Source organism: Salmo salar, chromosome 14 (assembly GCF_965601325.2).
Source record: "Salmo salar chromosome 14, fSalSal1, whole genome shotgun sequence".
Classification (NCBI taxonomy): Eukaryota; Metazoa; Chordata; class Actinopteri; order Salmoniformes; family Salmonidae; genus Salmo; species Salmo salar.
Genome location: NC_138304.1, coordinates 100,011,098 through 100,023,250, shown reverse-complemented (window position 1 = coordinate 100,023,250; position 12,153 = coordinate 100,011,098). Strand labels below are relative to the sequence as shown.

At 48.6% G+C, this 12,153-nt stretch overlaps 1 non-coding gene across 1 annotated transcript in view; it reads right to left on the bottom strand.

Moving 5' to 3' along the window:
* Positions 1–10,528: 10,528 nt before the first annotated feature.
* Positions 10,529–12,153, bottom strand: part of LOC106570641 (uncharacterized) — a 2,698-nt gene continuing 1,073 nt past the window's right edge. The window contains exon 4 of the transcript XR_014380279.1: positions 10,529–11,043. This is a non-coding gene — a transcript (uncharacterized LOC106570641). The remainder of the gene's footprint in view (positions 11,044–12,153) is intronic.

Below are 12,153 nucleotides of genomic sequence, written 5' to 3'. Positions count from 1 at the left end.
AACAGTCTGGTGGTAATAGAAGCTGTTCAACAGTCTGGTGGTAATAGAAGCTGTTCAACAGTCTGATGGTCATAGAAGCTGTTCAACAGTCTGATGGTCTGGTAATAGAAGCTGTTTCTCTGTCTCTCCATCTTGGCACTGATGCATCTGTAATGTCTTCGTCTGTCGGACCATAGCCAAGTGAATCATCTGTGGCCCTTGTGACTGAAAGCCTTAATGATCTTCTTGGCTTTCCTTTGACACCTAGTGATGCATATATCCTGGAGAGGAGGCTCCGTGCCCCCGGTGATGTTTTGAGCTGAATGCCATGTGGTTGACAGCCATGTGGTTGAGGGCGGTGCAGTTGCCATACCAGGCGGTGATGCAGCACGACAGAATGCTGTCAATGGTGCATCTGTAAAAGTTTGTGAGAGTCTTCGGGGCCATGCCGAATTTTGTCAACCACGGTGTTGGTGTGGCGAAACCATTTCAGGCAGTCAGTGATGTTTACGCAGAGGAACTTCAAGCTTTTGACCCTACCCACTGCGGCCCCGTCGATGAGGATGGGGGCATGCTCCCTCTTCTCTCTCCTGTAGTCCACGATAAGCTCCTTCGTTTTGTTGAGGGAGAGTTATTTTCCTGGCACCACTCCTCCAGGCCTCTAACCTCCTCCTTGTAGGCTGTGTCATCGTTGTTGATAATCAGACCTACCACTGTCGTGTCGTCAGCAAACATAATGATTGAGTTGGAGTTGTGCGTGGCCACGCAGTCATGGGTGAACAGAGAGAGTACAGGAGGGGGCTGAGCACACACCCTGGTGGGCTACCTTGTTGGGGGTCAGTGTGGTGGAGGTGTTGTTGCCTACCCTCACCACTGGTGGTGGCCCGTCAGGAAATTTAGAATCTAGTTCCACAGGGAGGAGTTCAGACCCAGGGTCCTGAGCTTAGTGATGAGCTTGGAGTAGAAGTAGTATGGTGTAGAAGGCTAAGCTGTAGTTGATGAACAACATTCTCACATAGGTATTCCTCGTCCAGGTGAGATAGGGCGGTGTGCAGTGCAACGCCGATTGCGTCGTCCGTGGATTTGTTGGGGCGGTATGCAAATTGTAGGGGGTCAAGGGTGTCGGGTATGGTGGAAGTGATATGGTCCTTGACTTTCAAAGCACTTCGTGATGACAGAAGTCCCTGCCACATGTCTCGTGTCTGAGCCATTGAATTGCGACTTCACTTTGTCCATGTACTGTCCTTTTGTCTCTTTGATTGTCTTGCAAAGGTTATACAGTAGGTCATAGATGCTCTGTTTGTACTCGTCCACCTTACCGTGGTTAAATGTGGCGGTTCGCACTTTTAGTTTTGCCCGAATGCTGCCATCTATCCACGGTTTTTGGTTTGGATATGTTTTATTCGTCACTGTAGAAACAACATCCTCTGTGCACTTTCTGATTAACCCAGAGACAGGGTCAGTGTATTTGTCGACGTTATTCCCAGAGGTAGCCCAGAATGTATCCCAGTCTGAGTGATCAAAACAGTCATGTAGCATGGGTTCTGATTGGTCAGACCAGCATTGAACAGACCTTACCACCGGTGTTTCCTGTTTTAATTCCTGCCCATAGGTGCGTGAAGCGGAATGGAGGCATGATCTGATTTGCCGAAGGCGGGGGGCAAAGGAAGGCTTTGTGTCTGTCTCAGAATGTAGAGTGAGGCAAGAGATGTGTTGGTGGAATTTCGGGAGAATTTTCCCAAAATGTCCTTTGTTAAAGTAACCGGCTACAACAAATGCTGCCTCGGGATATACTGTTTCCAATTTTTTCATTGTCCCGTGTAATTCCTTGAGTGCCAGCGTGGTATCGGCTTGTCGGGGGGGATGTACACAGCCGTGATAGCTGCCGGGAGATAATGGGGTCAGCATTTGATTGTGAGGTATTCCAGGAAAAAAACACAATCTGTATAGCCTGATCAAGCACATCCCCCATCAATCAAGTCTCTGTAAAGCAGATTACGGTAAAGTCTCATATCTGAGCTCTAAATGGTTTATTGCAAAGGTTTATTGTTATGCAAGTAATATACTAGGAAGCAGAGGGAAGTTTGCCCTTTTCTTTAATCGGACAAGAACTCCAGCTCGCCTTCCCCATCTCCGGCAGCGTCTTTTTGGAAAAAGGGCTGCTGTGATGAATGGAACTGCTTCGGGTAGTGAAGACAAAGGATTTCCAGCTATGGACATTTGTGGTGATTAATCTTCAATCTGATGTCCAGAAGTGCTTGTCGGTCATTGGAAATAATACTAGAAACGTTCTGATCAAATAAAGTGCAAAATAACACTAAAATAAAGCTAGCAACAGTGCGACCATCGTCAGTGTCATCTTTTACCAACCAACCAGCCAACTGACCAACCAACCAACCATAGTTGAAATGGAGTGAAACAGGAAGGTACCAACTGGATTTTTTGATCGTCAAATGTTTTTCCACGACCCTGACCTGTGTGTGGACTCGGCCACTGTTCCCTGATTCGGGTTCTGTTCATATCGTTCCTACCCACTAACCTGGTTCGAGGTGTGCTGATCTGATTGGTAGTGTGCTGACCCGGTTCGAGGTGTGCTGATCTGATTGGTAGTGTGCTGACCTGATTCAAAGTGTGCTGACTCAGTTCAAATGGTGCTGACCTGGTTCGTAGTGTGCTGACCTGGTTTGTAGTGTTCTGACTCAGTTCATAGTGTGCTGACCTGGTTGGTAGTGTGTTGACCTGGTTGGTAGTGTGTTGACCTGGTTGGTAGTGGTTTGACCTGGTTGGTAGTGTGCTGACCTGGTTGGTAGTGGTTTGACCTGGTTGGTAGTGGTTTGACCTGGTTGGTAGTGTGTTGACCTGGTTGGTAGTGTGTTGACCTGGTTGGTAGTGTGCTGACCTGGTTCGTAGTGTGTTGAACTGGTTGGTAGTGTGTTGACCTGGTTGGTAGTGTGTTGACCTGGTTGGTAGTGTGCTGACCTGGTTCGTAGTGTGTTGACCTGGTTGGTAGTGTGTTGACCTGGTTGGTAGTGTGTTGACCTGGTTGGTAGTGTGCTGACCTGGTTGGTAGTGTGCTGACCTGGTTGGTAGTGTGTTGACCTGGTTCGTAGTGTGTTGACCTGGTTGGTAGTGTGTTGACCTGGTTGGTAGTGTGTTGACCTGGTTGGTAGTGTGCTGACCTGGTTGGTAGTGTGTTGACCTGGTTGGTAGTGTGCTGACCTGGTTGGTAGTGTGTTGACCTGGTTCGTAGTGTGCTGACCTGGTTGGTAGTGTGTTGACCTGGTTGGTAGTGTGCTGACCTGGTTGGTAGTGTGTTGACCTGGTTGGTAGTGTGTTGACCTGGTTGGTAGTGTGTTGACCTGGTTGGTAGTGTGTTGACCTGGTTGGTAGTGTGTTGACCTGGTTGGTAGTGTGTTGACCTGGTTGGTAGTGTGTTGACCTGGTTGGTAGTGTGCTGACCTGGTTGGTAGTGTGCTGACCTGGTTGGTAGTGTGTTGACCTGGTTCGTAGTGTGTTGACCTGGTTGGTAGTGTGTTGACCTGGTTGGTAGTGTGTTGACCTGGTTGGTAGTGTGTTGACCTGGTTGGTAGTGTGTTGACCTGGTTGGTAGTGTGTTGACCTGGTTCGTAGTGTGTTGACCTGGTTCGTAGTGTGCTGACCTGGTTGGTAGTGTGTTGACCTGGTTGGTAGTGTGCTGGCTAGCTGGGATAATGTTCCTCCACTCCCTCTACATGTTGAGGCACCCAGACACCCAGCTATGTTAGCCTCATGTTCAGACTCTCTCTCTCTCTCTCTCTCTCTCTCTCTCTCTCTCTCTCTCTCTCTCTCTCTCTCTCTCTCTCTCTCTCTCTCTCTCTCTCTCTCTCTCTCTCTCTCTCTCTCTCTCTCTCTCTGTACCTGTACTGACAACTCCTGGCTGTCCCCGACCCCAGTCCACCTGGTTGTGCTTCTGATCCAGTTTCTGTTGTTTTGCTTGTGACTATGGAACCCTTACCTGTTCACCGGATGTGCTACCTTGTCCCGGACTTGTTGTTTTCGACCCTCTCTCTCTCTCCCGCTCCCTCTTTCTCTCTCTCTCTCTCTCTCTCTCTCCCTCCCTCTCTACCGCACCTGCTGTCTCAATTCTCGGCTATGAAAAGCCAACTGACATTTTGCACCTTCTACAACGACTGTGATTATTATTTGGCCCTGCTGGTCATCTTTATCCAAGATGGCGTAGCAGTCAGACGTCTTTGTCCTTCGTCTTGTCGTGTCCCATGTATATATCTTTTAATATATTTTTCTTTACATATCTTTTTTATATTTTTCTAAACTTCAACTTAAAAATACTCTCCTGCAACCCGCCTCACCCAATGTGGTGTGGATCTGTTTTTTCTAAAGTATTTTTATTTACCTCGGAACCGGAATCCCCCAACAGAAACTAGCCAACTCACTAGCTACTAGCTAGTAGTCAACTAACCACTGCTAGCGGTCATCAGCTAACCTTTAGCTCGAAAAGCTCTCGCCCCGCCGATCCTTCACGACTGGACTACGACGTAATCTGCTCGAGGGGGTACTCAACTGGCGCCTACGTCGCGACGTCCCCTGAATGCCCATCTGCTAGCCTGCTAGCCGCGGCCCGCTAGCTGTCTAGAGCATATTGGACTGTTAGCTGAATAGATCCATCGGCCAATTTCTTGGCCCACTATACCTATTTTCCCAATTGCTAAAACAGATTTTCCTCCATCGCGACGTCCCTCTAAGGCCCTTCTGGTAGCTTGCTATCCCCGGCCTGCTAGCTGTCTGAATCGCCGTGTCTCCAGCCAGCCCAACCACTCACTGGACCCTATGATCACCCGGCTATGCATGCCTCTCCCTAGTATCAATATGCATTGTCCATTACTGTCCTGGTTAGTGATTATTGTCTTATTTCACTGTAATCTACTGCAGAGATACCCTGCAGACTTCTGTCTTACTATCCAGGTCTGTACCCAAACAATTTGAGCTTCTACTTTTAAAAATCCACCTTTCCAGGAACAAGTCTCTCACCGTTGCCGCTTGCTATAGACCACCCTCTGCCCCCAGCTGTGCCCTGGACATCATATGTGAATTGATTGCCCCCCCATCTATCTTCAGAGCTCGTGCTGCTAGGTGACCTAAACTGGGACATGCTTATCACCCCAGCCATCCTACAATCTAAGCTTGATGCCCTCAATCTCACACAAATTATCAATGAGCCCACCAGGTACAACCCAAATCCGTAAACACGGGCACCCTCATAGATATCATCCTAACCAACTTGCCCTCCAAATACACCTCTGCTGTTTTCAACAATAATCGGGCGATCACTGCCTCATTGCCTGCATCCGTAATGGGTCTGCGGTCAAACGACCACCCCTCATCACTGTCAAACGCTCCCTAAAACACTTCAGCAAGCAGGCCTTTCTAATTGACCTGGCCCGGGTATCCTGGTAGGATATTGACCTCATCCTGTCAGTAGAGGATGCCTGGTTATTCTTTAAAAGTGCCTTCCTCACCATCTTAAATAAGCATGCCCCATTCAAAAAATGTGGAACCAGGAACAGATATAGCCCTTGGTTCTCTCCAGACCTGACTGCCCTTGACCAGCACAAAACCATCCTGTGGCATTCTGCATTAGCATCGAATAGCCCCCCGTGATATGCAACTTTTCAGGGAAGTTAGGAATCAATATACACAGGCAGTTAGGAAAGCTAAGGCTAGCCTTTTCAAGCAGAAATTTGCATCCTGTAGCACAAACTCAAAAAAGTTCTAGGACACTGTAAAGTCCATGGAGAATAAGAGCACCTCTTCCCAGCTACCCACTGCACTGAGGCTAGGAAACACTGTCACCACCGATAAATCCATTATAATTGAGAATTTCAATAAGCATTTTTCTACGTCTGGCCATGCTTTCCACCTGGCTACCCCTACCCCGATCAACAGCCCTCCACCCCCCCACAGCAACTCGCCCAAGCCCCCACCATTTCTCCTTCACCCAAATCCAGATAGCTGATGTTCTGAAAGAGCTGAAAAATCTGGAGTCCTACAAATCAGCTCGGCTAGACAATCTGGACCCTCTCTTTCTAAAATTATCTGCCGAAATTGTTGCAACTCCTATTACTGTTCAACCTCTCTTTTGTATCGTCTGAGATTCCCAAAGATTGGAAAGCTGCCGCGGTCATCCCCCTCTTCAAAGGGGGAGACACTCTAGACCCAAACTGCTACAGACCTATATCTATCCTACCCTGCCTTTCTAAAGTCTTCGAAAGCCAAGGTAACAAACAGATTACCGACAATTTCGAATCCCACTGTACCTTCTCCGCTATGCAATCTGGTTTCATAGCTGGTCATGGGTGCACCTCAGCCACGCTCAAGGTCCTAAACAATATCATAACCGCCATCGATAAGAGACATTATTGTGCAGCCGTATTCATCGACCTGGCCAAGGCTTTCGACTCTGTCAATCACCGTATTCTTATCGGCAGACTCAACAGCCTTGTTTTCTCAAATGATTGCCTCGCCTGGTTCACCAACTACTTCTCTGATAGAGTTTAGTGTGTCAAAACAGAGGGCCTGTTGTCCGGACCTCTGGCAGTCTCTATGGAGGTGCCACAGGGTTCAATTCTCGGGCCGACTCTCTTCTCTGTATACATCTATGATGTCGCTCTTGCTGCTGGTGATTCTCTGATCCACCTCTACGCAGACGACACCATTCTGTATACCTCTGGCCCTTCTTTGGACACTGTGTTAACTAACCTCCAGACGAGCTTCAATGCCATACAACTCTCCTTCCGTGGCCTCCAACTGCTCTTAAATGCAAGAAAAAATAAATGCATGCTCTTCAACCGATCGCTGCCCGCACCTGCCCGCCCGTTCAGCATCACTACTCTGGACGGTTCTGACTTAGAATATGTGGACAACTACAAATACCTATGTGTCAGGTTAGACTGTAAACTCTCCTTCCAGACTCATATTAAGCATCTCCAATCCAAAATGAAATCTAGAATCGGCTTCCTATTTCACAACAAAGCATCCTTCACCCATGCTGCCAAACATACTCTCGTAAAACTGACCATCCTACCGATCCTCGACTTTGGCGATGTCGTTTACAAAATAGCCTTCCAACACTCTACTCAACAAACTGGATGCAGTCTATCACAGTGCCATCTGTTTTGTCACCAAAGCCCCATATACTATCCACCACTGCGACCTGTATGCTCTCGTTGGCTGGCCCTTGCTTCATACTCGTCGCCAAACCCACTGGCTCCAGGTCATCTACAAGTCTCTGCTAGGTAAAGCCCCGCCTTATCTCAGCTCACTGGTCACCATAGCATCACCCACCCGTAGCACGCGCTCCAGCAGGTATATCTCACTGGTCACCCCCAAAGCCAATTCTTCCTTTGGCTGCCTTTCCTTCCAGTTATCTGCTGCCAATGACTGGAACGAACTGCAAAAATCACTGAAGCTGGAGACTCATATCTCCCTCATTAGCTTTAAGCACCAGCTGTCAGAGCAGCTCACAGATCACTGCACCTGTACATAGCCCATCTGTAAATAGCCCATCCAACTACCTCATCCCCATACTGTATTTATTTATTTATTTATCTTGCTCCTTTGCACCCCAGTATCTCTACTTGCATATTCATCTTCTGCACATCTACCATTCCAGTGTTTAATTGCTATATTGTAATTACTTCGCCACCATGGCCTATTTATTGCCTTACCTCCCTTATTCTACCTCATTTGCACATACTTTATATAGACTTTTTCTACTGTATTATTGACTGTATGTTTGTTTATTCCATGTGTAACTCTGTGTTGTTGTATGTTTCGAACTGCTTTGCTTTATCTTGGCCAGGTCGCAGTTGCAAATGAGAACTTGTTCTCAACTAGCCTACCTGGTTAAATAAAGGTGAAATAAATACATAAAATAAAAAAATGAATCTTTGAACAAGCCCCAGCACAGCTCTACTAACCCCAGCCCTACTATTCCCAGCTCTACTAGCCCAGCCCCAACTCTGCTAGCCCCAGCTCTACTAGCCCCTGCTCTACTAGCCCCTGCTCTACTAGCCCCTGCTCTACTTGCCCCAACTCTATTAGCCCCAACTCTACTAGCCCCTGCTCTACTAGCCCCTGCTCTACTAGCCCCTGCTCTACTAGCCCCAGCTCTATTAGCCCCAGTTCTACTAGCCCCAGCGCTACTAGCCCCTGCTCTACTAGCCCCTGCTCTACTAGCCCCAGCTCTACTAGCCCCTGCTCTACTAGCCCCAGCTCTACTAGCCCCTGCTCTACTAGTCCCTGCTCTACTAGCTCCTGCTCTACTAGCCCCTGCTCTACTAGCCCCTGCTCTACTAGCCCCAACTCTACTAGCCCCTGCTCTACTAGCCCCAACTCTACTAGCCCCTGCTCTACTAGTCCCTGCTCTATTAGCCCCAGTTCTACTAGCCCCAGCGCTACTAGCCCCTGCTCTACTAGCCCCTGCTCTACTAGCCCCAACTCTACTAGCCCCAGCTCTACTAGCCCCTGCTCTACTAGCCCCAGCTCTACTAGCCCAAACTCTATTAGCCCCAACTCTACTAGCCCCTGCTCTACTAGCCCCTGCTCTACTAGCCCCAACTCTATTAGCCCCAACTCTACTAGCCCCTGCTCTACTAGCCCCTGCTCTACTAGCCCCAGCTCGACTAGCCCCGGATTTACTAGCCCCAGTTCTACTAGCCCCAGCTCTACTAGCCCCTGCTCTACTAGCCCCTGCTCTCCTAGCCCCAGTTCTACTAGCCCCTGCTCTACTAGCCTCTGCTCTACTAGCCCCAACTCTATTAGCCCCAACTCTATTAGCCCCAGCTCTACTAGCCCCTGCTCTACTAGCCCGAGCTCTACTAGCCCCTGCTCTACTAGTCCCTGCTCTACTAGTCCCTGCTCTACTAGTCCCTGCTCTACTAGCCCCAACTCTACTAGCCCCAGCTCTACTAGCCCCTGCTCTACTAGCCCCAGCTCTACTAGCCCTGGATTTACTAGCCCCTGCTCTACTAGCCCCAGTTCTACTAGCCCCTGCTCTACTAGCCCCAAAATCTATTAGCCCCAACTCTACTAGCCCCTGCTCTACTAGCCCCTGCTCTACTAGCCCCAGTTCTACTAGCCCCAGCTCTACTAGCCCCAGCTCTACTAGCCCCTGCTCTACTAATCCCAACTCTATTGGCCCCAGGTCTACGAGCCCCTGCTCTACTAGCCCCTGCTCTACTAGCCCCAACTCTACTAGCCCCAGGTCTACTAGCCCCAGGTCTACTAGCCCTAACTCTACTAGTCCTAGCCCCAGCTCTCCTATCCCCAGCTCTACAAGCCCCAGCCCAGCTCGACTAGCCCCGGATTTACTAGCCCCAGTTCTACTAGCCCCAGCTCTACTAGCCCCTGCTCTACCAGCCCCTGCTCTACTAGCCCCAGCTCTACTAGCCCCAACTCTACTAACCCCAGGTCTACTAGTCCCAACTCTACTGGCCCCAGTTCTACTAGCCCCAGCTCTACTAGCCCCTGCTCTACTAGCCCCTGCTCTACTAGCCCCAGCTCTACTAGCCCCTGCTCTACTAGCCCCTGCTCTACAAGCCCCAGCTCTACTAGCCTCTGCTCTACTAGCCCCAACTCTACTAGCCCCAGCTCTACTAGCCCCAGCTCTACTAGTCCCTGCTCTCCTAGCCCCAACTCTACTAGCCCCAGGTCTACTAGCCCTAACTCTACTAGTCCAAGCCCCAACTCTACTAGCCCCAGGTCTACTAGCCCTAACTCTACTAGTCCCAGCCCCAGCTCTGTTATCCCCAGCTCTACAAGCCCCAGCCCAGCTCGACTAGCCCCGGATTTACTAGCCCCAGTTCTACTAGCCCCAGCTCTACTAGCCCCTGCTCTACCAGCCCCTGCTCTACTAGCCCCAGCTCTACTAGCCCCAACTCTACTAACCCCAGGTCTACTAGTCCCAACTCTACTGGCCCCAGTTCTACTAGCCCCAGCTCTACTAGCCCCTGCTTTACTAGCCCCTGCTCTACTAGCCCCAGCTCTACTAGCCCCTGCTCTACTAGCCCCTGCTCTACAAGCCCCAGCTCTACTAGCCTCTGCTCTACTAGCCCCAACTCTACTAGCCCCAGCTCTACTAGCCCCAGCTCTACTAGTCCCTGCTCTCCTAGCCCCAACTCTACTAGCCCCAGGTCTACTAGCCCTAACTCTACTAGTCCAAGCCCCAACTCTACTAGCCCCAGGTCTACTAGCCCTAACTCTACTAGTCCCAGCCCCAGCTCTGTTATCCCCAGCTCTACAAGCCCCAGCCCAGCTCGACTAGCCCCGGATTTACTAGCCCCAACTCTATACGTTCTACTAGCCCCAGCTCTCCAAGCCCCAGCTTGACTAACCCAGCTCTACTAACTCCAGCAATACTAGCCCCAGCTATCCTAGCCCCAGTTCTGCTAGCCCTCTCTCTCTTTCTCTCTCTCGCTCTCATATACACACTCACACTAACGTAAACACGTATTTTTTTTGTATTGTGTTTATTTTCATAAACAACACAGAACAGATCCCAGACCCCTCCCTCCTGAATGCAGTTCAAACCAAACCAGTTCAACAAAACTAACTAATGAACATGTTTAAACACGATTCAAATCATTACACATTCATTATACATGGAACCTGAACCCCCAATGTAAATATTGCACACATATTAGATCCAGACGAAACAAATCAGACAAGGAAAATAGAAATAGACACACAGGCATCAGGGAAAGGCCACCTGACAGTACAAAGAGAACACACACACACACACAGAAACAGGAGTTACACAACATAATGGACAATCGGTCAAACAAAACAATGTACACAGGTGCACATCTGGGACACACAGACAAGTACAACACACACACGCACACACAAGTACAACACACGCACACACACACAAGTACAACACACGCATACACTGGAGTGTGGTACATGACGTCATAAAAAGCATCGTGACAGCATGGTGAGTCACAGCTCCCTCCCTCTTTCATCTTTTACTGTCCTCTTCTCTCTCTCCTCTAGGCTGGCTGCTCTCTGTGGAGGAGTGTGTGTGTGTGAGAGAGAGAGAGAGAGAGAGAGAGAGAGAGAGAGAGAGAGAGAGAGAAAGACAGCAGAATTAGCCCGATACGCGCTAATTATCAAAATCCAGAAAAGGGACGTTATATTCTACAACCACTTAAAGGGAAGCGATTCCCAAACCTTACATAACAAAGCCATCACCTACAGAGAGATGAACCTGGAGAAGAGCCCCCTAAGCAAGCTGATCCTGGGGCTCTGTTCACAAACACAAGCAGACCCCACAGAGCCCCAGGACAGCAACACAATTAGACCCAACCAAATCATGAGAAAACAAAAAGATAATTACTTGACACATTGGAAAGAATTAACAAAAAAACATAGCAAACTAGAATGCTATTTGGCCCTGAACAGAGAGTACACAGTGGCAGAATACCTGACCACTGTGACTGACCCTTGCTGAACCTTGCTATTGAGAAAGGCCACCGAAGGCAGACCTGGCTCTCAAGAGAAGACAGGCTATGTGCACACTGCCCACAAAATAAGGTGGAAACTGAACTGCACTTCTTAACCTCCCGCCAAATATATGACCATATTAGAGACACATATTTCACTCAGATTACACAGACCCACAAAGAATTCAAAAACAAATCCACTTTTGATAAATTGGGTGAAATACCAGTGTGCAATCATAGCCGCAAGATGTGTTACTTGATGCCACAAGAAAAGGGCAATCAGTGAAGAACAAACACCATTGTAAATACAACCTATAATTATGTTTATTTATTTTCCCTTTTGTACTTTCACTATTTGCCCATCATTACAACAGTGTATATAGACATACAATTACATTTGAAATGTCTTTATTCTTTTGGAACTTTTGTGAGTGTAATGTTTACTGTTAATTTTGTATTGTTTATTTCACTTTTGTTTATTATCTATTTCACTTGCTTTGGCAATGTAAACATATGTTTCCCATGTCAATAAAGCCCTTCAATTGAATTGGGAGACATTAAAGTTCAGCCCACTAGACGTCACTGTGGAGAAAACACACACACACACACACGCACACGCACACGCACACACGCACACACACACACACACACACACTCTCTCTCTCTCTCTCTC